The 24,399-nt window shown below is 34.6% G+C and overlaps 1 protein-coding gene across 1 annotated transcript in view; it reads right to left on the reverse strand.

The window, feature by feature from the left end:
- The window catches only part of IQCM (IQ motif containing M), a 483,244-nt gene that overhangs the window by 249,058 nt on the left and 209,787 nt on the right, over nucleotides 1-24,399 (reverse strand). The gene's annotated exons all lie outside the window — the stretch shown is intronic.

Raw genomic sequence — 24,399 nt, forward strand, 5'->3', positions numbered from 1 at the left:
ATTAGTCAAAGATAAGAAGAATAACTGAGGAAGATAATTCTACAAGACCCCAGAAAAACTGGGCCATTGCCTGTCTGGTCATTCAGTGTGGTCCAAATATAAAATTGATAGCTAGAGGCACTGATGGCTTGCATATCTACTTTATAATCTTCCAGGACAATTTTCGTATAAAATAGCTTTTAAAAAATAGGGAAGAGGAATTTGAAGCAAACTTGATAAATGAGTAAAATGGTTAGGGGATTTTGAGTTGTTAGTGTTGTTGTCTCCCTCAGACGCTCTAAGAAGTCAGTAACAAAAATTTATTGGTCAGTGATATATGGTGTGTTCATGACACCACAAGCAAAGTGCTTATTTTAGTTTTGCATTTTAAGTTTCAAAGGTGTCATTGACAACTAAAGCCAAAAATGTCTCTTCTATAAACTCTCAGGAGATATAAAGAGCCAATGTAAAGATGAAATGTGGAAGAAAGTGTGTTTATCTTGCAGAAATACTCAGCATTAAGATATGCACTGATTTCTAAAACATTTTAAACAAATCACAAATCTCTTTTACTGAGTTAAGCTTCATTCTGACTTATGCTGCCATCTCAGATGCAATCTTACTTGTAAGTGTTAATTTCATTTCATGGCATTCATTTCTTAAGAACTAACATTGACCTTTCTTCGGGAACACAACAATAACCCGGAAAATTGTTGTGCATCATCTCTCAATATTTGTTACATTTAGAATTCCCTGATCATATTTCCTTTTTCAAAGTAAACAATAATCCTCAAGAATAATACTGTACTTTTTAAAAAATATGTACAACATGTAAATGATAATAAAGCAGGAAGCAGGACCTATATTTTAAATGTCGCCCTCAAGATGTTCTGTGACACATTTTCATGGCCATAAAAATACTAATAGCCAGAAATAAAATTGTTAATCTTGATATTTCATACTTTTACACAAAACAATACACTTGGATTGGGACACACTGTCCTTCTGTGCTACTACTGTTTACACTTGCCAAATTAATTTTTTTTTCAAGTCCTTCCTTCTTGGCCAGACTAACTGAATTGACACATTCTCCATAATAAGGGGTGGCAAATGTTAAGGCTGCTAAGTAAAACAATCTCAGACAAACATTCCTGAGGATTTCCTTTCTTTAGATGTCCTCTGTGATTCTATTTTCTCTCTTCCAACTTCACTGCCTTTGCAACCTCCACTGATGTTTTCTACCTAACATAATTAGCAATTGATTTTTTTTTTTTGCTTTCCTTTTTGCAAAGTAAATATCGCCTTTGTTATAAGGGGTCTGGTGTTTTTCTAAGTCTTAGTCTTCTACATACTTATATATTCACATCTAAAGTCCATTCTGCCTTGATATTTCACCTCTATTTTCTCTTAAATTCTTTCTCTCCTCTTTACACAGCCACTACCTGCTTCTTTCAACTTCTTTTTTTATTACTATACTTTAAGTTCTGGGATACATGTACAGAACGTGCAGATTTGTTACACAGGTGCACACATGCCATGGTGGTTTGCTGCACCCATCAACCCATCAACTGCATTAGGTTTTTCTCCTAATGCTATCCCTCCCCTAGCCCCCTACTCGCCAACAGGCACCAGTGTGTGATGTTCCCCTCCTTGTCTCCATGTGTTCTCATTGTTCAACTCCCACTTATGAGTGAGAACATGCGGTGTTTGGTTTTCTGTTCCTGTGTTAGTTTGCTGAGAATGATGGTTTGCAGCTTCATCCATGTCCCTGCAAAGGACATGAACTCATCTTTTTTATGGCTGCATAGTATTCCATGGTGTATGTGTGCCACATTTTCTTTATCCAGTCTATCATTGATGGGCATTTGGGATGGTTCCAAGTCTTTGCTATTGGGAACAGTGCTGCAATAAACATACATGTGCATGTGTCTTTATAGCAGAATGATTTATCACCCTTCTTTAAAAACCTGGTCTTCCCAGGCCAATGCATTTGGAGTGACACATTCTAAACACTTGGCTGAATATGTAAGTCATTTATTAAACTCCCCTGGTAAAATTTTCAAATTTTTGTAACAACCTAAATAGATGTATTGAAAACTACTTTTCATACTCCTTTTCCCCACATATTTTCTCAAATCCCAGTTTAACTGGTACCAAGCTTCTGATAATTTACACAATATTTTTACACCTGAGGCTTCTTTCTAAAAAAGCACCTGTATAATCCATCAATTCCCTTCCTCTTTTCAAATCTCATTGGGATTTTTTTTTCGTTTGACAATTCCTTCATGGTCTAATGATTAAATTCTTTCATTAATAAACCATAAATCTTTAGCCTTCAATTTTTGCATCTTAATTATAGACATATTTCATTTAACTCCTTTAGCATAAAATTATAAAATATGTAATTTATGATTGGCCTGTTATACACCAACACTTACTCCCAAATGTGGTTAAAGGGTATTTTTTTTTATACTTTAAGTTCTAGGGTACATGTACAAACGTGCAGATTTGTTACATGTGTATACATGTGCCATGATTGTGTGCTGCACCCCTTAACTTGTCATTTACATTAGGTATATCTCCTAATGCTATCCCTCCCCACTCCTCTGACCCCACAACAGGCCCCAGTGTGTGATGTTCCCCACCCTGCGTCCAAGTGTTCTCATTGCTCAATTCCTACCTATGAGTGAGAACATGCAGTTTGGTTTTCTGTCCTTGTGATAGTTTCCTGAGAATGATGGTTTCCAGCTTCATCCATGTCCCTACAAAGGACATGAACTCATCATTTTTTATGGCTGCATAGTATTCCATGGTGTATCTGTACCACATTTTCTTAATCCAGTCTATCATTGATGGACATTTGGGTTGGTTCCAAGTCTTTGCTATTGTGAATAGTGCCGCAATAAACATACGTGTGCATGTGTCTTTATAGCAGCATGATTTATAGTCCTTTGGGTATATACCCAGTAATGGGATGGCTGGGTCAAGTGGTATTTCTAGTTCTAGATCTTTGAGGAATCGCCACACTGTCTTCCACAATGGTTGAACTAGTTTACAGTCCCACCAACAGTGTAAAAGTGTTCCTATTTCTCCACATCCTCTCCAGCACCTGCTGTTCCCTGACTTTTTAATGACCGCCATTCTAACTGGTGTGAGATGGTATCTCATCGTGCTTTTGATATGCATTTCTCTGATGGCCAGTGATGATGAGCATTTTTTCATGTATCTGTTGGCTGTATAAATGTCTTCTTTTGAGAAGTGTCTGTTCGTATCCTTCACCCACTTTTTGATGGGGTTGTTTGATTTTTTTTCTTGTAAATTTGTTTAAGTTCTTTGTAGATTCTGGATATTAGCCCTTTGTCAGATGAGTAGGTTGCAAAAATTTTCTCCCATTCTGTAGGTTGCCTGTTCACTCTGATGGTAGTTTCTTTTGCTGTGCAGAAGCTCTTTGGTTTAATTAGATCCCATTTGTCCATTTTGGCTTTTGTTGCCATTGCTTTTGGTGTTTTAGACATGAAGTCCTTGCCCATGCCTATGTCCTGAATGGTATTGCCTAGGTTTTCTTCTAGGGTTTTTACGGTTTTAGGTCTAACATTTAAGTCTTTAATCCATCTTGAATTAATTTTTGTATAAGGTGTAAGGAAGGGATCCAGTTTCAGCTTTCTACATATGGCTATCCAGTTTTCCCAGCACCATTTGTTAAATAGGGAATCCTTTCCCTATTTCTTGTTTTTGTCAGGTTTGTCAAAGATCAGATGGTTGTAGATGTGTGGTATTATTTCTGAGGGCTCTGTTCTGTTCCATTGGTCTATATCTCTGTTTTGGTACCAGTACCATGCTGTTTTAGTTACTGTAGTCTTGTAGTATAGTTTGAAGTCAGGTAGCATGATGCCTCCAGCTTTGTTCTTTTGGCTTAGGATTGTCTTGGCTATGCAGGCTTTTTTGGTTCCATATGAACTTCAAAGCAGTTTTTTCCAATTCTGTGAAGAAAGTCATTGGTAGCTTGATGGGGACGGCATTGAATCTATAAATTACCTTGGGCAGTATGGCCATTTTCACAATATTGATTCTTCCTATCCATGAGCATGGCATGTTCTTCAATTTGTTTTTGTCCTCTTTTATTTCGTTGAGCAGTGGTTTGTGGTACTTATTGAAGAGGTCCTTCACATGCCTTGTAAGTTGGATTCCTAGGTATTTTATTCTCTTCGAAGCAACTGTGAATGGGAGTTCACTCATGATTTGGCTCTCTGTTTGTCTGTTATTGGTGTATAGGAATGCTTGTGATTTTTGCACCTTGATATTTTATCCTGAGACTTTGCTGAAGTTGCTTATCAGCTTAAGGAGATTTTGGGCTGAGATGATGGGGTTTTCTAAATATACAATCATGTCATCTGCAAACACGGACAATTTGACTTCCTCTTTTCCTAATTGAATACCCTTTATTTCTTTATCCTGCCTGATTGCCCTCGCCAGAACTTCCAACACTATGTTGAATAGGAGTGGTGAGAGAGGGCATCCCTGTCTTGTGCCAGTTTTCAAAGGGAATGCTTCCAGTTTTTGCCCATTCAGTATGATATTGGCTGTAGATTTGTCATAAATAGCTCTTATTATTTTGAGTACGTCCCATCAATACCTAGTTTATTGAGAGTTTTTAGGATGAAGCGCTGTTGAATTTTGTCAAAGGCCTTTTCTGCATCTATTGAGATAATCATGTGGTTTTTGTCTTTGGTTCTGTTTATATGATAGATTATATTTATTGACTTGCGTATGTTGAACCAGCCTTGCATCCCAGGGATGAAGCCCACTTGATCATGGTGGATAAGCTTTTTGATGTGTTGCTGGATTCGGTTTATCAGTATTTTCTTGAGGATTTTTGCATCAATGTTCATCAGGGATATTGGTCTAAAATTCTCTTTTTTTGTTGTGTCTCTGCCAGGCTTTGGTATCAGGATGATGCTGGCCTCATAAAATGAGTTAGGGAGGATTCCCTCTTTTTCTATTGATTGGAATAGTTTCAGAAGGAATGGTACCAGCTCCTCCTTGTACCTCTGGTAGAATTTGGCTGTGAATCTATCTGGTCCTGGACTGTTTTTGGTTGGCAGGCTATTAATTATTGTCTCAATTTCAGAGCCTGCTATTGGTCTATTCAGGGATTCAACTTCTTCTTGGTTTAGGCTTGGGAGGGTGTATGTGCCAGGAATTTATCCAATTCTTCTAGATTTTCTAGTTTATTTGCGTAGAGGTGTTTATAGTATTCTCTGATGGTAGTCTGTATTTCTGTGGGATCAGTGGTGATATCTCCTTTATCATTTTTTATTGCGTCTATTTGATTCTTCTCTCTTTTCTTCTTTATTAGTCTTGCTAGCGGCCTATCAATTTTGTTGATCTTTTCAAAAAACCAGCTCCTGGATTCATTGATTTTTTGAAGGGTTTTTGTGTCTCTATCTCCTTCAGTTCTGCTCTGATCTTAGTTATTTCTTGCCTTCTGCTAGCTTTTGAATGTGTTTGCTCTCACTTCTCTAGTTCTTTTAGCTGTGATGTTAGGGTGTCAATTTTAGATCTTTCTTGCTTTCTCTTGTGGGCATTTAGTGCTATAAATTTCCCTCTACACACTGCTTTAAATGTGTCCCAGAAATTATGGTATGTTGTGTCTTTGTTCTCATTCGTTTCAAAGAACATCTTTATTTCTGCCTTCATTTCATTATGTACCCAGTAGTCATTCAGGAGCAGGTTGTTCAGTTGCCATGTAGTTGAGCAGTTTTTAGTGAGTTTCTTAATCCTGAGTTTTAGTTTGATTGCACTGTGGTCTGAGAGACAGTTTGCTGTAATTTCTGTTCTTTTACATTTGCTGAGGAGTGCTTTACTTCCAACTATGTGGTCAATTTTGGAATAAGTGCGATGTCATGCTGAGAAGAATGTATATTCTGTTGATTTGGGGTGGAGAGTTCTGTAGATGTCTATTAGGTCCACTTGGTGCAGAGCTGAGTTCCATTTCTGGATAACCTTGTTAACTTTCTGTCTCGTTGATCTGTCTAATGTTGACAGTGGGGTGTTAAAGTCTCCCATTATTATTGTGTGGGAGTCTAAGTCTCTTGTAGGTCTCTAAGGACTTGCTTTATGAATCTGGGTGCTCCTGTATTGGGTGCATATATATTTAGGATAGTTAGCTCTTTTTGTTGAATTGATCCCTTTACCATTATGTAATGGCCTTCTTTGTCTCTTTTGATCTTTGTTGGTTTAAAGTCTGCTTTATCAGAGACTAGGATTGCAACCCCTGCTTTTTTTTTTTTTTGTTTTCCATTTGCTTCGTAGATCTTCCTCCATCCCTTTATTTTTTAAGTAGGAGGGGATTTTCTTGGTTTTAAACAGCCTTGTGGCCCTACCAGAAACATTAATAAACACATCACTCAAGGTAATACGAAAGGTTTGTTTAAATAGGTACTGTGAAGAGAAAATTATTAATTACAAATACATATAAAATTACAAATTATATATTAAAACATGTGAAGTAAACTGAAGAGTTTTTTTCTGCCAGGCTGGGCTATTAACACTAGCATTTGCCCTGAAGAAGTCAGTCACGTCCCTAGCGCTTCTGTGAAATAGCAGTGAGCTGCATTCTTTATGCTGCTACTACTACGGTTTAAACAGAAAAAATGTCAATCACTTGGACACATGCAGAATCAGGAGGTACCAAACACATCTTTCTGAGATTTTTCACAAGCCAATCTCTCTACATTCTTGAATTTGAGAGCTTCCAGGAATGCACACAAACCACAGGATGGTTTAAAAGCTATATAACCACCCATGGGAGTTATGCAAAATCTTCTCATGGAGCCAGACCAGCATCCACTTTGGAAGGTGGTCTTAAGTGTAGTATTCCCTTTATTTACATTTCTTTACAGAGGTGAAGCTATCTCAAAGATAATGCTGGTCACTCTGTAATAGCCATGGCTTCAAAAAGCCATTCAACTTTCAGGTTAGGAAAGACTGGAGAAGATGACACAGAAAAATATACGTTGTTCATCTACCAGTCACTAGAGAAAATTTCTTTAACCTTCACAAAAAATTAAAACTACAGAAATTTACTCATTTATGTAGGTGTTTAAGCTAAGTGTAGGAGGCAATACACAGGCTGAAGAGAAGGAGGGAAATGGATAGGGAACTTTGCATCCCAATATAAGCCCCTGTAAAGGTTGGAATCTATTTGAAAAAAGATACAACGGGATTGCTGTTCCTAGGAATATGTTCATAGTAACAAATCTCAACATAATCCAACAATAAATTCTAAAAACATAAAAATAAAAGATGTTGTTTAATGCATGGCTGAGCTGATGGGAAAGTAATGGAATTCCATTCTGGCCAAACACTGAAATGTTGAAATTACTGTTTTATAAGTTCAGAAGCTTGTCTTTGCCTTGGGGATGGTATGGCAATTTCTGACAGCTTAGAGTCTAGGTTTTAATGACCTGCATGCCCTGCAGTTGAGAGGTAAACATTGGAACCCAGGGTACCAAGGAAAGTCAAATCTAAGAAGAATACTCAAAAAACCCAGGTCTTGGAAGGGCAGTAGACTTAAGGCATAAACCAAGATTTTAAAATTGTCCTGTAGAAAGAGAGAGACTGTGAGACCACGTACACACTATGGCCTTGGCTCTGAGTGAAGAGGTAAAATTCCTAGAAGTTCTCTAGGAATTTCTAATGACAATATACCATTTACCTAGATTTAGAGGTTCAATTCAGATTACTGTAATGCCATACAACTCTGGGGCCCCACCAAAAATGTTTGAAAATTTAGAATAAAAGTGGTCTCACCTTACTAGTGCCCTAAAGCACCAGGTAAAAGCAATTTTATCAATCATTTTTAGATTGCAGTTTAACCCACACTTCTAAGAATTCTCACAATAAAATACCAAGAAAAATTAGCTCAAAATCAGGAAATTCAGTAAACATGAGAAAGCAGCAATCAAGGAATCAGAACCTACATATTCAGAACCTCAAAGACTAAATATACTGTAATTATTATGTACAGACTATAAAATAAGAATGAAATTCCATTTCTACATGTTTAGAGAAATATATTGAAGAAACAAAAAAAATTATCAAAATTGACTGAGCAGACTTGGAAAGTAACAATCGACATTATAAAAATAAAACACATAATATTTAAAATTGGAAACTCAATGAATAGCAAAAGAAAATAATAGACACAGATAAAAAGAGAACTGATAATACAGAGTATAAACTATGAGGGATAAAAAAACACCTAGGTTGCAGCAGTGAGAAAGAGATGGCAAATATTAAAAGAGGAAAAAGAGTAAAGACAATGACAATTGAATGGCTCACATATGTCTGATTAGAGATTTATAAAGTTTTTTCTTGTTGTTGTGCTTTTTTTCTTTGTTTTTTGTTTTTGAGATAGAGTCTCGCTCTGTTGCCCAGGCTGGAGTGCAGTGATATGATCTCGGCTCACTACAACCTCTGCCTCCCAGGTTCAAGCAATTCTCCTACTTCAGTCTCCGGAGTAGCTGGGATTACAAGCCCACGCCACCATGGCCAGCTAATTTTTGTATTTTTAGTAGAGATGGGGTTTTGCCATGTTAGCCAAGCTGGTCTCTGACCCATGACCGCAAATGATCTGCCTGCCTCAGCCTCCCAAAGTGCTGGGATTACAGGTGTGAGCCACTGCACTCAACCTAGAGATTCATAAAATTTTTAATTAGAGTTTTATACAGAAATTATAGAAGACAGGCAGTATTTGAAAATATAATGGCAGAGTTTTGTGTTTGGGGTTTTTGTTCTCAGAATTACTGAAAGACATTGATTTTCAGATATAAGAAGCCCAACAAAAATGGAGAATAGTTCAAAATAAACTACACTTACACACCTCATAACAACAGAATGACAAAAAAAAAGTTCTTAGAAATAGAGTACGTAGACATATTACCTACAAAAGAAAGACAACTTGACAAACATCTTTTTTTCCCCAGCAACAATGGTAGCCAGAAGACAGAAGAATGATAGCTTCAAAATGCTAAGAAAGTATGGTTGAAAGGAAGAAAAAATACATTATCAATTGAAGTATTTTACCAATTGACCCTTGCTAATGGCACTTCTAAAGGATGTAGTTCAAGAAGGAAAATTATCCAAGAGGTCTGTGATGCTAGATGTAATGGCAAGTAAAATAATTGGGAAGCATATAGATAAACTTTAACAAACAAGGACACAATGAAACAAAATAATTGTGTCTAATTTTTGAGGTTTTAAAAAAGAAAGAACTAAACTCTAGAAGTTAAGTCAATCTACCATTGCTGTGTGGAAAAAGAAAGCAGGGAGTTTAAGGTAAAATACATTAAAATATACAGATTAACCATTTATTAAAAAAAAAAAAAACAAAAATATAAATGCCAAGCTAGCAGAAATGAAAGATAGCACAAAGGATGGATATATATATATATATATATATAGATATAGATATAGATATATAGATATAGATATAGATATATATATATCATCCCAGATGCAACAGAATGCAGGTTCATATTGATGTTAGGAGTGCTTGCCCTAGAGAAACTGACACCTATGCTTCAGGAGACATATAAAAGAATGCTTGTAGCAGGTTTTTTCACAATAAGAAATAATATTTTAAAAGCAAAATATCTCTCAGCTATAGAAAGGATAAATAAATTATAGTATATTTATTCAATGGGATGTTGTGCATTGATGGAAATGAATGAACCATGGGATTATATAACCACATCAATAAAGATGAATGAATCACAAAAATACATTGTTGAGCAAAAAAGTGAAGAAATTATAATTACATTTACACAAAGTTATAAACAAGCAAAAGTAAACAAGATACTAACTAGGAATATGTGTACATGTGCTAAAATTGTATGGAAATGTAAGAGAATCATTAACATAAAATTAAGGAGATGTTTCCTCAGGATATGAAGAGAAGGAGAAAGACACACAATGTTCTAATCCTTAAGCTTTGTGGGTCTTTTTTTTTTTTAGTATTATTCCTTCACACACGTGCAGGTATACATATATATACTCTTTTAAATGATTGACATATAAAACAATAGAAAATTTTTAATAAAATTGTGGAAATATTCCTTGAGCTTAAATTGAGCATATCATCCTGTGATAATAGGCTTGGCAGATACATGACAACTTCCTATAAGGTTATATGGATCCAAATTTCTCCTGTAATTTGTGTATGCTTTGGAAACTCTAAGACTGAAGAATGCCAAGCAATGAACAGCTGCTGCCAGGTGTTAATTACTTTATTCTGAAGTTTTAAATTGTACAAGTCTGTAATACTTGTTACTAATTTTTTATTAGCTGGAATTAAAACTTTTTTTTTTTTTGAGACGGAGTCTCGCTCTGTCGCCCAGGCTGGAGTGCAGTGGCCCAATCTTGGCTCACTGCAAGCTCCGCCTCCTGGGTTCACGCCATTCTCCTGCCTCAGCCTCTCCGAGTAGCTGGGACTACAAGCAGCCGCCACCATGCCTGGCTAATTTTTTGTATTTTTAGTAGAGACGGGGTTTCACCATGGTCTCGAGCTCCTGACCTCATGATCCGCCCGCCTCGGCCTCCCAAAGTGCTGGGATAACAAGCGTGAGCCACCGCGCCCAGCCTAAAACTTTATATCTAAAAGGCCAGATTGAAGAAATGAATTTCCATTTTATAATTTGGGGGCATTTTAATATACTTGTGTTCATATTGATGTTGAAGTTGATACTTAAAACTATGCAAGTTGATTATTTGCTTTTGAACATGATTCCCACCTTTGGATTTTAAGGGAGCCCCCTGAGTAGTTAATTTTTACTAAACAATTCAGTTATAAATCGGACAGTATTTTTAAATATTGAATTCAATCCTTTTTATTTGTGCATTTATTCAGGACTAATTTGAATGTAAATCCATTCTAAATGATGAGTTTTGCTATTATTATGAGATTTATATTCTACGTGGCAGGTCTGGAGCTGCATCACAGAATTAATAAAAAATTGTTATATCTAACAATTAGAGCCTGCTTTGTGCTTTATGTGTATTATCTTCAATCTTCACCAAGACTCTGCAAAACAGATGTTTTATTCCCACTTTTCCTGAGGAAATTGAAAAATTTAGTATCCTTACCTTGATTCCACAAGTAAGAGATGGATAGGATTCAAATTCAATATACTAAAATTCAGAAAGTTAAATTAGGGATACAGGCAGGAAGCTTTTAATCTATGAAAATAGGATACAGTGAAAAAAGATAATGATGGAATTCACATTGGATGTTTAATTACTTAGCCATCAGCAATTTTGTTTTCTACATGGTTTATGTATTTAGAAAAGATCCAGTGATTTTCTAGGGAGTCTCTGGGAATTAATCTGAATGGGATTTACAGCTGCCTATCAAATGCACTAGGGTCAAAGGCTGCCCTAGCCTCTCAACTACAACTTGACTATCACTTCTTGTTTGGAGGACTTTGATGGAGAATTATCCAAAACAGTGATTCTCAAACTTTAATGTACTTATAAATCACGACGGATCTGATTCCTAGAGACTCAGGATATGCTTACATAAATATATCAGTTTGTTGAAACTGTCCAGATTAATCCATTTGGATGACAGCTCTATTATCCAAATACCTGGAAAATTTTTCAGGACAATTTTGACATCAACTGTGGTCCTATTTCATTATTTGAGAATGTATTTCTAATATCTTTGATTGGGTATTATCTCATTCCTCACCTTTCACAGAGAAATGCATTCCTACCCCACACCATAATTAAATTCATAGAATTTCTGCACTTCAGGTATTTATCAGGAAAAAAATTACCTCGTACATATTGTCACTACTTATAAAAAGCTCACTTAATATGAATAATTTATGGAGAATCTTTTAAAACAGTGTTTCTCAAACTTTAAAGTGCTTATAAATCACTACAGATCTTCTGATTCAATAGATCAGGCTGGGGCCTAAGATTCTACATTTCTAACAAATTCCTAGGTGATAACCATGCTACTGACCCATGGACAACACATAGAGTAGACAGGGCCAAAAATATATTCCTCCATTCCTCAAGATACCTTCAAATCTATCTGTGATTGAAACTAAGCCAGCATGTAGGTAAACTTAAACAAACAATGACACAATGAAACAAAATAGTTGTGCTACTGTTTAGGGAAAAACGGCAAGAAGAAAAGGCTGTACATGTTCATTACAGATGCAATTTTAAAATATGTATATTTTTGATCTGCAGTTGGTTGAAACCATAGATGCAGAACCTATGGATAAGGACAGCCAACTGTTCTAGGATAATATTGTTTCCACACCACCGCCACAACAACCAACACCTCTAAGCCCTCCCATGCCTGAAAAAGTGCTTTCACCAAATTGTACTTCAGGCTTATAAATAAAATGAGGGTCAATATTTAGTATACTACTATATTTTATGAAAGTATATGTTTTAGTACCCTACCGTAAACCTTCGTCTGGTTCTGCATCTGCAGATTCAACCAACAGTGGATTAGAAATATGTTTTATATGGCCTGGAGCAGTGGCTCACGCCTGTAATCCCAGCACTTTGGGAGGCCAAGGCGGGCAGATCCCGAGACTGAGACCATCGTGGCTAACACAGTGAAACCCTGTCTCTACTAAAAATATAAAAACAAAATTAGCCAGGCGTGGTGGCGGTCACCTGTAGTCTGAGCTACTCGGGAGGCTGAGGCGGGAGAATGGCGTGAGCCCAGAAGGCGGAGCTTGCAGTGAGCCAAGATCACGCCACTGCACTCCAGCCTGGCTGACAAAAAAAAAAAAGAAAAAAATATGTTTTTTACAAAACAATAAGAAATTAGAATACAACAATAAAAATATACTAGGAGAAAACAAGAGTATAAAAACTATTTACATCATATTATGTATTATAAGTAAGCTAGAGATGATGTAAAGTATAGGGGAGGGTGTGTACAGGTTATACAAAAAATAGTATGCCACTTTATCTAAGGAATTTGAACATTACTGGAATTTGGTATCTGCTGAATATCAATTCAGAACCTCGAATACTAATTTGGATACTGGAACCAATCCCCCATGCATATAGTGAGATAACTGTATTCATTACATTTATTTCATAGTACCCTCTTTATTATCATCTACATGGCACATATTTCTGGTTTATTTGCATTTATTTTATGGAAACACTCTGAATCAAGTGACCAAAAATTATATCCTCTTTTAGTTGCTAAAATGTCCACAGCCAAATTTATAGCCTTCTTATACAAACATCTAATATACCAAATTCTGAATCTGTATACTTACCTAAATCTTAATTTCTTATTTTCTATTTTCTTTTCCATAACCCCTGATGTCTTTATTTATGTAATATTTCATGTTGTATAGATTTTTATAAGGTATCATAAATTCTTCATGAAAGAATGTAATAAATTTTTAGATAATTTAATAAAGTTAATAATAGCTATAATATAGTAAGTCCTTACTATAACCCACTAATACTATGCTAAGCCCTTTTCATATATCATTATCTATTTTTTGTTGGTTATCAGTTTGTGCTTTTTTATGCACTCTTGTTTTGGAATAGAAGAAGCAATAAAAATCCAAAAAATTAAAAACCAACACTATTTAGAAGGCAATTTAACAATATATAACAAAAGACAAAGGAAAACTGTAGGAGCAGGAGAGGTACCAAAAATTCCACTGCAAGGAATTTATTGTAAAATATGAAATCTACAAAAACTTACAAATATAGTGTACTACATTTTGGCAAAGCTCTGTTCAATTGCCAAATAACCAAAAAACAAGTTATTTCCATAAATAGGATGTTGCTGTCATTTATTTCATGGTAAGAAATATATTAATCTATATAGAAAGATTAATTTGAAAAAAATAGTGGCTATTAAGTATTGTTATAATAATTATGGTTGATTTTCTCCTTATTTTGCTCATCTGAGTTTTCTTCAAAATATATGTATTGAAAGCATAATTTTAAAAAATCTTAACACATGATAAAAGACAAATGTTAAAAGGCAAAGGTTAAAAGTTACCTTACGTGTTTGGTTCAAGAGTAAAACTGGAATCAGATTAGGAATAAATCACTGAGGACTCAAGTATCTTAAAATAATCTTTCATCATTGATATGGCATCAGTTGTTTGATAATTTCCTAACACAACAACTTGGTGTAGCCTCTTAATTACTACCAACGAGGTCTCACCATTTGTGACCTATTCTTCATTACTAGGATCCCCTAAGAGTCAAAGTTTTGGGTTTGTGTCCCTATGATAGACTCAATCCTTCCATCTAGCCAATGCAACATGCCATGCCTGTGGTCGAAAAAGTGGTCTTCTAATGATTGTTACAGGGTGTTAGAAAATAGAAAAAGAGAAATCAACAAGAAAACTCCCTGACAAAATGAGAATGGGCACTGATTTCAGAGAAGAGGGAGAGTTAAAAAAAAAAAAAAAAAGTCAATTTCAGAACAAAGAAATTAAGGACTGTATGAGTCTTTGTTGTCAATATAGAAAAAAAATTATAGCAAAATGTAGACAACATCCTAAATTCAGCATTTTTACCCTTATTCCTCTTCTTAATATTATAACTGTGTTTCTCACTGCTTTTGAACTATGTGTATATGCACACCTGTGACATGTGCATCCTCATCTCCTTATGGTTCCTAGTCTCCTTGACCAACTACTACCACCACTACTGTTATTATTAGTACTACTGCTGCAAGTCTACAATTCTAAGACTCTGAAATGTATAAAAAGCTCTGAAAACCAACAAAGTTTTCATAATATATATAAAGGTAAACTTAACACCTGATTTTGGGTGGCAAAACCTGACCCAAACTGACCAACACAAGGCCTATATAGTGGCCTCTATCTACCATTTAATGAGAATATGCATATGCTACAAATATTAGCAAGTGTAATTACTGGTTTGATTGTGAATCCACTTATCTTCTTACCTTTCTAAAATTTTAAATTTTCAGAATTCTTACATATGTGTAGGCCCCAGAGTTTCAAATAAAGGATTATAGATCTACACAACAATATAAGCTGTAACTATTACCACTGCTGCTGCAAGTGTTATAAAACTTTGCCTTTATGTAGCTCTATCTTTGTTATTCCAGATCATTCTAATAGCTCATCAGCCTAAAGGTGTATAACTAAAGATCCATCTATTGTTGAATGAATACATGACTTTTAAAACATTTTACCTGATCATTTAAAAAAATTACTGCAAATTTAAACCAACACAATATTAACAGCCACAATATCCAAAGCCTGTGGCCATAACCCTGGATACTAGCACGTTCTAAGTCTTTTTATTATTACTATTGAAATTTTCATTTGTATTCAACATCCATGTCTGGTGCATTTTGTTTGATGAAAACAAGCTAATTAGTGCTAAACCTTCCCTAGTTCATAAATTTATTCCTAAGAACATTAAAAGGAAGTCAAGTGAGACATGTTCAGTAACAGATGTTTGCCTTATTTGGCTGCCTTTTTAAGTTTGTTCTCTTTCATTACTTTTTAAGAAATTTAGGTAATGTTCCCTTTACTAGAGAACAAGCATACCTAGCTTCCCAGGAGGTGATGGGGGGTGGGAGGAGGGATTCCCCAGGGCAGGCACATTCTGTTCATTTTCTTAATCTACTATCTGCTCAAATGCTCTCTACATTCAACTTTTCATTCCCCCATCCAGGTATTTACTTGTGTGATTTCACAATCACATATCTGTTTATCTCACCAAACAATGCCTATGTTGACATAACTGTACAACTAAAACTATTGTTAACAGTATTACTAATGTGTATGGGCCTAGTGCTCCCCAAATATCTTACCCACATAAGGATATCTCAGAGCAAAAGGTCAATTATGATTGAGAATTGGGTTGAATATTTTGGCTTCTACAGTAAAGAAAGATTGTGAAGTGGCCTCCAAAAGCAAAAAGTCAATGGCCTTTTATAATAAAGGAAACTGAAAATAGATATTAAGAGTTTTCTCTATAATATTAAATTCATTCAAAAATACACATTTAAAATTATACTACTTATTTACCTAAACCTCCACATTTGAAAATCTTTTATTTTTCTGTGTGATGTGGTTTAGGAAGTAGCATGTTGGTATATCTAAGTAACATTACAATTCACATCTTGCATTTGCCAAGAGTGCTTTCTTTCAAAATTCTATGAGAATAGTTGAATATACATCTTGATCTATTTACTGCTAAATAAATTTTGCATGTAGTACATTCTCCCAATAAGTATCTTCTAAGCTAGGACAATAGTAGGGTTATTATCTAAAAAGAAACATTAAGTAAAATAAAATAAATGATGGTTATAAAAATATGCTTTAGGCCCAGATAATATTGCTGCAAGAAAACATTACTATTAAAATATGGGCTTTTATTCTGGTGCTACACTGGTCTTGGAGGCAGTGAACTTGGGGTGTACATGACTCAATATGACACCAGCTGTAGTAGCCAAGGGAATGCAAGGCCTATATAACCCCTCCCCCACCTCCAGGCAGTGAAGCTCAAGAGAGATTTCTGCTTGGGGGAAGGCAAGGGAAGAGTACAGAGCACTTTGTTTTGCAACTTGAATACCAGCTCAGCCACAGTAAAATAAAGTACCACAAAAATTCCTTGAAACCCCTGATTCCAGGCCTTTGCTCCCAGATGGTGTTTCTAAATCCACCCTCAGTCAGAAGGGAATACACAGACAGCTCCGATAGGACAGATCCAGTCTTGGCAAGATTCACCACCTTCTGACTAAAATGGCATTGAGCCTTGAATAAGCAAAAGAGGAAGCGAGGCAGTATTTGCTGTGGGCCTTGGATGAAACCCAGTTCTGTGCCGGTTTGCAAGGTTTCAGCTGGGAACCTGCATAATGCCATTTGTGATGGCCATGGGAGTACCAGCATCACCCCTCCCCCAGCTCCAGGCAGCCCAGTACAGAGAGAGACTCCTTCTGTTTGGAGGAAACAGAGGAAATACAGTGAGAGACTTTGCCTGGTAACCCAAGAGTTGCAAAATTCCTGGGTTTACCAGGAACACTCGTGTACCATTGTGCTGAAACAGCCGCAGTGACCACAGCCTTAGGTCACAACACTCAGTCCCCTTTAAACTACTAGAAGGCCCTCTCAAGAATTATGAATACAAACAAGCCCAAACCACAAAGACTGAAATAAATACCTAATTCATCAATGCACAGACATCAGTGAACATCCACGAGCATCAAGAAACATCCAGGAAAACATGACCTCACCAAACTGACAAAATAAGGCACCAATGATCAATCCTGGAGTGATGAAGATATGTGAACTTTTAGACAGGGAATTCAAACTAGCTGTCTTGAGGAAGCTCGATGAACTTCAGGATAACACATAGAAGGAATTTAGAATTCTATCAAATAAATTTAACAAAGAGATTAAAATAATTTTTTAAATCAAGCAGAAATTCTAGAGCTGAAAAATTCAATTGACAAATGAAGAATGCACTAGAGTCTCTCAATGTAGAATTGCTCAAGCAGAACAAATAATTAGTGAACTCAAAGACAAGCTATTTCAAAGTACATAAAAGAGAAAAAAGAAAAAAATACAATGAAGCACACATACAACATCTAGCAAATAGTCTCAAAGGGGCAAATCTTAGAGTTATTGGCCTTAAAGAAGATACAGACACAGAGAGATCAGAGCAGAAAGTTTACTCAAAGAAATAATAACAGAGAACTTTCCAAATCCAGAGAAAGATATTAATATCCATGTACAAGAAGCTCAAAGAATACCAAGCGGATTCAACCCAAATAAGACTACCACAAGGCATATAATAATCAAAGTCTTGCAGGTCAAGGATAAAGAAATGACTCTAAATCAGCAAAAGAAAAAAAAGCAAATCACATATAAAGGAGCTCTGACAAGTCTGACAACAGGTTTCTGAGGCTAGGAAGGAGTAGGATAACATTTTCAAAGTGCTGAAGGAAAAACACAATTAGAATGTTATATCCCGTAAAATTATCCTTCAAACACAAATAAATAAAGACTTTCCCAAACAAACAAAAGGTGAGAGATTTCACTGACACCACACCTGTCTTACAAGAAATACTAAAGGAAGTTTGTTCAATCTGAGAAAAAAAAGAGGTTAGTGAGCAACAAGAAATCATCTTGAAGGTATACAACTCACTGCTAAAAGTACACAAACACAGAATACTCTAACAATGTACTTGTGATGTGTAAACCACTCATATCTTTAGTAGAAAAACTAAAAGACAAATATTACAAAAATAATAACTGCAATTTGTTAAGAGATAAATAATATAAAATATATAAATAGAGATAACAAAAAGTCAAAAAATAGGAAGCATGAGGTTAAAATATAGAGTATTTTAGTTTTCTCTTTGTTTTCTTTGTAATAAGAGTTAAGTTGTCATCAGTTTAAAATAATTGATTGTAAGATGTTATTTGTAAACCTTATGATAGCCACAAAACAAAAACCTATTTTAGATACATAACATTTTAAGAAAAGAAATTAAAACATACTACCAAAGAAAATCACCTTTACACAAAGGAAGATGGATGGAAGGAAGGAAGGAAGGGAGGGAGGGAAAAAGGAGACAAATAACAAAATGGCAGTAGTAAGTCCTTACCAATGAATAATAACATTCATTGCATGTAAATGAACTAACTTTTCCAATCAAAATACATAGAGTGGCTGAATGGATTTACAAAACAAGAGCCAACAATATGGTGCCTACAAGAAAGTCACTCCACCTATAGACACACATAGACTTAAAATAAAGGAATGGAAAAAAAGGTACTCCATGCCAGTGGAAACCAAAAAAAGAGTAGGAATGGCTATACTTACTAGATAAAAGAGATTTCAAGACAAAAAGTATAAAAAGGAACAAAGAAGGTTATTATATAATGGTAGAGGAGACAATACAGCAAGAGAACATAACAATTTCCAAATTATATTCATCCAACACTAGAGCACCCAGAAATATAAAGCAAATTTTACCAGAACTAAAGACAAATATCGACTCCAATATAATAATAGCTGGGTACATCGACACTCCACTTTCAGCATTAGACAGATAATCTAGACAGAAAATCAATGAAGAAACATCAGACTTAATCTTCACTATAGACCAAATGAACTGAATAGATATTTATGGAATATTTTAGTCAACAGCAGCAAAATACACATTCTTCTCCTTAATACATGGAATATTCTCAAGGATAAACTATATGTTATGCCACAAAACAAGTCTCAAAAAGTTTAAAAACATTGAAATCATATGAAGTACCTTTTCTAACTACAATGGAATAAAATAGAAATCAATAACAAGAAGAACTTTCAAAATGGTAGAAACATATGGAACTTAATATATTCCCAAATGACTAGTGGGTCAATTAAAAAATTAAGAAACAAATTGAAAACTTTATTGAAACAAATGAAAATGAAAACACAACATGCCAAAACCTATGGGATACAGCAAAAGCAGCATTGAACGAAATTTATAGCAATAAATGCCTACATCAAAAAAGCAGAAAACAGTCAAATAACTTAATGATGCCTCTTAAAGAACAAGAAAAGCAAGAACAAACCAAAACCAAAATTAATAGAAGAGAAAAATATAAAGATCAGAGCAGACATAAAGGAAATGAAAACAACACCATGAAGGATCAAAAACCAAAAAGGTGGTATTTTAAAAGGACAACAGAATGAACAAAAGTTTATCCAGACTGAAAAAAAAAAAAGACAAAAGACCCAAATAAATAAAACGAGACATGAAAAAGGAGATATTCCACTGATACCACAGAAACTCAAATGATCATTAGAGATTATAATTAGCAACTATATGCTAATTAATTGGAAAGCCTATAAAAATGGATAAACTCCTAGACACATACAACCTACGAAGATTCAACCATGAAGAAATAAAAAACCTGAATAGACCAACAACTAGTATTGAGATAGAAGCAGTAATTAAAAAATCTCCCATCAAAGAAAACTCCAGGACCTGATGGCTTCACTGTTGAATTCTACCAAAGATTTAAAGAACAGCTAATACCAATCACACTCAAAATATTTTTTTAAAAAATTGAGGAGGGAATACTTCCAAACGCATTCTACAAGGCCAGTACTATGCTGATACCAAAACCAGACAAAGCCAGAACAAAATCAAAGAAAACTACAGGCCAATGTCTTGACCATAGATATAAAAATCCTCCAAAAATACCAACAAACAAAATTCAACAATATATTAAAAGGATTATTCATCATGATTAAATGGGATTTATCCCAGGGATGCAAAGATGGCAAAACACACAGATTAATAAATGTGATACATCATACCAACAGAATGAAGGACAAAAATCATATGATTGTTTCAATAGATGCTGAGAAAGCATTTGACAAAATTCAGCATCCCTTTATGATAAAAACTCTCAACAAACAAGGTATAGGGGGAACATACCTCAACATAACAAAAGCCATAGAAGACAAACTCACAACCAATACCATTCTAAATGCAGAAAAATTGAAAGCCTTTCCTCTAATATCTGGGACAAGGCAAGGATGTCCACTTTCACCACTTTTATTCAACATAGCACTATTAAGTCTTAGACAGAGTATTTAACAAGAAAAATAAAGGGCATCAAAATTGAAAAGGAAAAAGTCAAATTATTCTGGTTTGCAGATTATATGATGATATATTTATAAAAACATAAGTACTCCACTGAAAAAATATTAGAACTGATAAACAAATTCAGCAAAGTTGAAGAATATAAAATCAACTTGCAAAAATCAGTAGCATGTTTATATGCCAACTGCAAACAATCTGAAAAAGAAACCAACAAAGTAATTCTATTTATAATAGCAACAAATAAAACCACCTAGGAATACACTTAACCAAAGAAGTAAAATATCTCTACAGGAAAACAATAAAAGATTGATGAAAGAAATTGAAGAGGGAAAAAAATTGGAAGGATATTCCAATGTTCATGAATTGGAAGAATCAATTTTGTTAAAATATCTATACTACCCAAAGCAATCTACAAATTCAGTGTAAAACATATCAAAATACCAATGGCATTCTTCACAGAAATAAAAAATAATCCTAAAATGTATATGGAACTGCAAAAGACCCTGAATAGCCAAAGCAATCCTGAGTAAAAAGTACAAAGCTGGAGGCATTGCATTATCTGACTTCAAATTATGCTACAAAGCTATGGTAACGTAAACAGCATGATAGTGGCATAAAAACAAATAGACCAATGGAACAGAACAGAGAAACAAGAATTAAATTCATGTATTTACAGTAAACTCATTTTCAACAAAGGTGCCAAGAACATGGCCTGGGAAAATAACAGTCTTCAATAAATGGTGCTGGGAAAACTGAACATCCATAGGCAGAAGAATGAAACTAGACCCCTATATCTCACCTTACACAAAACTCAAACAAAAATGAATTAAAGGCTTAAATATAAGACTTGAAACTATGAAAATACTAGAAGAAAACATTGGGTAAACACTCTAGGATGTAGGTCTTGGCAAAGATTTCTTGAGTAAGACCTAAAAAGCACAGGAAGCCAAAGCAGAAATTAACAAATGGGATCATATTAAGTTAAAAAGCTGCTTCACAGCAAAGAAATCAACAAAGTAGAGACAGCCAACAAATGGGGGAAAATATTTGCAAACTACCACCTAACAAGGGATTAATAACCAAAATACATAAAAAGCTCAAACAACTCAATAGGAAAAGATAAATAATCTGATTTTAAAATAGGCAAAATATCTGAATAGACATTTCTCAGAAGAAGACATACAAGTGGTCAAGTATATGAAAAAATGGTCAACATCACTATTATCAGAGAAATACAAATCAAAACCACAGTAAGATATCATCTCAACCCAGTTAAAATGGCTTTTATTTAAAAAAATGGAATAACAGATGCTGGTGAGAATGCGGAGAAATGAAAAATGTAAATTACTATAGCCACTGTGAAGAACAGTATGGAGGTTCCTCAAAAAACTAAAAATAGAACTACTACATAATTCCACAACCCCACTGCTGGGTATATATCCAAAGGAAAGGAAATCAGTATGTCAAAGAGATAGCTGCACTTATATGTTTGTTGCACCACTATTCACAAATCCAAGATATGGTATCAACCTAAAACTCCATCAACAAATGAATGAACAAAGAAAGTATGGTGCATATACACAATAGAATATTATTCAGGCATAAACAAGGATGAAATCCTGTCACTTGCAACAACATGAATGGAACTGGAGGACATTATGTAAAATGAAATAAGCCAGGCACAAAAGAATAAATATTGCACGTTCTCATTCACATATGGGAGCTAAAAAATAATTTTATCTCATGGAGAGAGGGAGTAAAATGATGGTTACCAGAGTCTGGGAAGAGTAATGGGGAGGGTGAGATAAAGAAGAGATGGTTAGTGGGTATAAAAATATAGTTAGACAGATGGAACAAGATCTAGTGTTCAGTAGAACAATAGGGCAACTATGGTTAACTATGATTTATCGTACATTTCAAAATAACTTAAAAAGTGAAACTGGAATGTTCCTAACATAAAGAAATAATAAATACTTGAGATTTGATAATTATATGTTGTATCAAAATATCACATGTACCCCATGAAAATGTACAACTATTACATATTTACAATAATTAACAATAATTTTATTATTATTTATAAAGAAAAGAGGTTTAATTGACTCACAGTTCTACATGGCTGGGGAGACCTCAAGAAACGTACAATCATGGTGGAAGGTGAAGGGAAGTACGGCACATCTTACATGGTGGAAGGAGAGAGAGCAAAGGAGGAAGTACCACACACTTTCAAACAATCAGATCTTGTGGAAATTCACTATCAAGGGGGATGTCCATTCCCATGACTCAATTACCTCCCACCAGGCCCTCCCCCAACATATGGGGATTATAATTTGAGATGAGATTTGGGTGAGGACCCAGAGCCAAACCATACTACTCTTTTGGCAATTATGATTGTAAAGCTCCAAAGCACATTCATGGCCATCACTACCAAGTGAAATTACTTTATGTATGTCCAAAATAACCTTAGCTTTATTTTATTTTTCCACCCATTTTCTCATTTATATATTTCTGAGGTCATTTTTGTCACACTTTTAGATACAGGTTTACAACCTTTGTGAAACAAGGTGAGTTATTAATACATAAATACATATGTATGTTCATTTTCAAAGGAGCAAGATGGATCGCAAAGACATGAAATGACTTGTACTAAAAGTAGCAAAGCAGGAACAATTCCTGTGCTCTAAATTGTACAATAGAATTGTTTTAAAAAACAAAAAAAGTGGGTTTTAACTGTAACTATGTAAACTAAATATACAGTTTTTTTCGAAGTAAATATCTATGTCATTTTGTCAAAGAGATTCATACTTTAATATTTCTTAGGAAAAGAAATATGCATTTCAAAATTAAAATTGGGAAGTTTAAAGACAATGTACAACCTTGGGCATCACTACTCCTTACAGTAGGAAGAAAACAAACACAAAACATAGATAAGAATTAACTACTGGAATGCTATTCAAAATGTCAAAAAAAATCATAGTCACTTAACTGTTAACTCAGGACTTGAGTTAATTCCAACCCCACTACAGAATCTCCCAAAAGTAATTTTATTTCTTAAAAAAATGACCCCTCCAAAATTAGGAAATCATATGAATAAAAGGAATTTTTAAATTTAGTAGTTCTGATGATTTGTAGTAATTCATAGAAATGTCAGAAAATCAAATGAGATAACCATCTTTTATCTAATGTAACCCATTAGAGGAGAAAATCGTGAGTATGAAAATAATTAGGATACCTCCTCAAATGTTTTGGAGGAGAGAAGCAAAAGGGCAAAGAGAAGAAAGTATGATGAGGGAGAAAAAAATGAGCAAATATGTTTTATATAATAAAAGTTAATTTACTGTTTTGCATTATGTAATAAAATTTTTCAAGTGCATGCCCACAGTTTTCTGACTTTCTGACAGTACAATTTGGTAAGGAATTTTAAAAAGATGTTGAAATTTCCAAGTCAGAAGGAGAAAATCTCCTTAGATTCTTCCCATATTCATTTTTACCAAAATGATTCAAGAAATTTCTCCAGAGAAAAATGAAAAATTTCATATATTAAAATCTCATCAATCCATTCTATGGTCAAAATCAACCTGATATATATAACTTAAGTTATACTTGAAACTCCTGTTTTCACTTTTTTTTTATTATTATACTTTAAGTTTTAGGGTACATGTGCACAATCTGCAGGTTAGTTACTTATGTATACATGTGCCATGTTGGTGTGCTGCACCCATTAACTCGTCATTTAGCATTAGGTATATCTCCTA

This window comes from Hylobates moloch, unplaced genomic scaffold (assembly GCF_009828535.3).
Source record: "Hylobates moloch isolate HMO894 unplaced genomic scaffold, HMol_V3 SCAFFOLD_3, whole genome shotgun sequence".
NCBI classification, from domain to species: Eukaryota; Metazoa; Chordata; class Mammalia; order Primates; family Hylobatidae; genus Hylobates; species Hylobates moloch.